Raw genomic sequence first — 4,012 nt, 5'->3', positions numbered from 1 at the left:
AACAACAGACACTTGATGTTTATTAACATGATACTATAGTAACATGTTAGTTTAGGTACATAACAACAGACACTTGATGTTTATTAACATGATACTATAGTAACATGTTAGTTTAGGTACATAACAACAGACACTTGATGTTTATTAACATGATACTATAGGTAACATGTTAGTTTAGGTACATAACCCGCTGCAGCAATTACAGTCCCTCTTCTCTGGAACTTACCGGTCGTACTTTTTATTAGTAAAGCTAGTCCACCACTTAGGTACATTATGAATCCTAGCCCGTGGTATCCAAGAAACTAAATAATTGACAAATATATAACATTAACTACCTTACAGACAGAGAAAAGATATTGTCTTTACTTTAACGTGTTAATTGTTGTTTAATAATAGGGTCAAAATACCACAGGCATGACACTTTAAAATAGATATTTCAGAGAGCTGGTTGGTAAATTATTTTATATATTTACAAAGATGAGAGAGTCAGTTGTTCGAACATCTCGGGTAAATCTGATGACGAGTGACCCACTTTTTAGAAAATAAAGTTTGGAGATAGCTTGAATGATGTACCTGATGATGACACGATGATGATGGCTGGCCGAAACGTTGTACATTTGTAATAAAGATTCTTTTACTACCCATTCAAATTGTCTCCAAACTTTATCTTCGGTAAATTGTTAATTATATATTTACAAAGATCAGACACGACATACTTACAAAAAGTGTGTTCTGGAAAAGGGGAGATGACGTCATGGACAACAAAGATGTTATCAACATTACCAAGGTGGTTACGAAATATCCAAACGATAAAAGAAGTAGAAAGACGATACTAGGTGGTCCTGCCCAATACTTTCCATTATAATTATTTTCTCCAGCTTTCAAAAGCAAAGACATGCATGTTAGGCCTACCACCTGTGTAAATATCGAATAATCGTTTTAGTGTCCAAGATTACAAAAAAAAATCTGAAGAACTAAACAAGTTTGAAGAAGCATTTATTAGAACATTATGGATAGGTTTTCCTCATTAACTTTTATTATTAGTTATTTGTTTGCTAAACGTCGCGCAAATCTACATAATACTATCTACGTTAGTCTTCCCTAATTCTGAAGCGATAGACTAGACGAGAATCAGTCAGTTAACACGCTTACCGTCAACTCTTGCTGGAACGAGCAGTTAGATATGACCGTCATTCTTATAACGAACCCAAGATGCTCGGCTGATACGTGTTGAAAGGGGTGTTTTATGTCGTGCTGCACGTGAAGAAACGCTGAAAGTGTTTTTTTTTCTGTACTTTCTCTAATAATGGACACGTAGTTTTTTCGACTATTAAGTATTAAATCCTTCATATTTAGACGAAAATTTTTTACCTATTCTTTAAATTTACGTGTATGTACGAAAAGAGATTTAAAACTGTATCTTCTGTTTAGGGATCCTTGTTATGTGTAAAAAAACAACAACAACAAAGTACTATTTAGTGTTAACCCCTTCTTATCTACGAAGCAAATTTTTATGACTCCTTAGACCCCACCCCATATGTAGAAATATTCATATCTAAATATATTTCGTGATAATAAAGATAACTACTGTTAGTCGTTAATATATCTTTAACATATTTTATAAATCGTTTCAGTATATTTTAAGAACTCTTATTAAATGTAGATGGTGCTGTCCTCTATTTTGGTAACTAAAATCAATTAAAATCCTGGCAAAACATTAATTTTTCATTATACAATCTTTATTCGGACTGATATAACGAAAAGGTAAAATATAGATAAAGTAAAAAATTAATGTTACTATAATATCATGTTAATAAACATCAAGTGTCTGTTGTTATGTACCAAAACTAACATGTTAGTATAGTATCATGTTAATAAACATCAAGTGTTTAGAGTTTGTTATGTACCTAAACTAACATGTTACCATAGTATCATGTTAATAAACATCAAGTGTCTGTTGTTATGTACCTAAACTAACATGTTATTATAGTATCATGCTAATAAACATCAAGTGTTTAGAGTTTTAAGTTGACCAATAATTATTTACTTTCATTGTTTAATAATACATTAAGTTGACCAATAATTATTTACTTTCATTGTTTAATAATACAGTAAGTTGACCAATAATTATTTAAACAATATAAGTAAGTAAATAATTATCGGTCAACTTAATGTATTATTAAACAATGTAAATAAATAATTATTGGTCAACTTACTGTATTATTAAACAATACAAGTAAATAATTATTGGTCAACTTACTGTATTATTAAACAATGTAAATAAATAATTATTGGTCAACTTAATATTGTTTAATAATACAGTAAGTTGACCAATAATTATTTACTTACATTGTTTAATAATACATTAAGTTGACCGATAATTATTTACTTTCATTGTTTAATAATACAGTAAGTTGACCAATAATTATTTACACTTTCATTGTTTAATAATACATTAAGTTGACCAATAATTATTTACTTTCAAATTATAATACAGTAAGTTGACCAATAATTATTGAAAGATAATTATTAACTTTCATTGTTTAATAATACAGTAAGTTGACCAATAATTATTTACTTTCATTGTTTAATAATACAGCAAGTTGACCGATAATTATTTACTTACATTGTCTAATAATACAGTTCAAGACATTTTCGGTCGTAATCCCAACACGAACTAATGACACAAAAGATTCTTCATAATTGTAAAAATTATTCAGAATTTTTATACACAATAATATTTAATGAAAATAACTATAAAGAAAAATAGTGTAGGTTATTAAATATTAAACGCGTACATGATATCAGTGTTCAAAACTGCTCAAAACCACGTATTATATATATATATATATATATATATCATACATGTTACTTTACCTGCAGCAGTGCTTGTCCTACACATTTGTATTTTATACTTATATCAAATATATCTGTCACCATCCATAATTTCGAATTCCTAATCAGTCATCATTACTAGCCAGCATACATGTTAACGGTTTGACTGTCACTCATATAACACGCCCAAAGCTTATATAGGGGTGAATATTTTACTTTACTGCACGGATTCGAACCCAGCTCGTCAGCTTCGAAATCCAAAACTCTACAACAGTATTGTATCCATCATTAAGAAGTAAACCACGTCAATATAAAATATTGGAAACTGATTAGCTGATGGATATATACATGAATTTCTTGTGTACTAAATATTGCTATAGGAACCAATATATACTCTAGACGTTAATAAACAATCATATTTGTACACTTTGGTTTTTTTTATAGGTCATGGGGCTGATCAACAGTGGGCTATATCTAGCCCTATTCATCGTTGCTTACAAGAGATACAGATAAGACCATCAAGTGATCGAGCAGCATACTTTCCCCGTACTTGTTATACGTTTCTTCTGATCTTTAATTAAGATATTGTCTGAATCATTTATCACTTCTGTTTCATTTTAATTCTTAGACATTTTCTGAATCCTGTATTAGCAGACATTCGTTGTAATTTTTGATTATATGTGTATTAATTGTACGTCATTAAAAACGTATTTGACAAATGTAAATTGTTTATACAACTAAAGTATTACTACTTGTCTACTGATGTAAAAGATCTAATGTATATTCATTCACTTTATAATAATAGCTAAATACACAATACCGTATAAACAAACGTTGGACTGAAGAGGTCATGTCAAGACTGGTTTACATATAAGTTTGATAACGTTCTGTTGGTTTAGATTTAAACATTCACGGTTATCACTTTGATTGGGTCTAAATTAATGACAACTGACGTCACTAAGAAAAATTTCTAAATTTTTATACAGTCTTAAGGCATATCATTATGTAGCTAGTTGCGACAGCTTTACTGACCTGTGAGTGTGTAGGAGTATCAGCGTATAGCACTACCTGGGAGTGAAATTAAAATATATATTACATACTTGTAACGACTCCTACCTGTCATGATATGTTTATTATTCTATCAACTTCTAATAGTTTTGGAGTTTGATTCAGTAAC

At 29.6% G+C, this 4,012-nt stretch overlaps 1 long non-coding RNA gene across 1 annotated transcript; it reads right to left on the bottom strand.

Annotated features, from left to right (window-relative positions):
- Nucleotides 1-147: 147 nt before the first annotated feature.
- LOC106477184 lies at nt 148-1,304 on the bottom strand. Its single transcript, XR_001291971.2, has 3 exons — nt 1,153-1,304; nt 721-915; nt 148-302 (listed from the first exon to the last, which is right to left on the bottom strand). It is a non-coding gene; the product is annotated as an uncharacterized LOC106477184 (long non-coding RNA).
- Between the last annotated feature and the right edge of the window lie 2,708 nt (nt 1,305-4,012).

Source organism: Limulus polyphemus, unplaced genomic scaffold (assembly GCF_000517525.1).
Source record: "Limulus polyphemus unplaced genomic scaffold, Limulus_polyphemus-2.1.2 Scaffold13234, whole genome shotgun sequence".
Classification (NCBI taxonomy): domain Eukaryota; kingdom Metazoa; phylum Arthropoda; class Merostomata; order Xiphosura; family Limulidae; genus Limulus; species Limulus polyphemus.
Note: the sequence above shows the minus strand (reverse complement) of the source record. Positions and strands in the feature narration are given on the sequence as shown.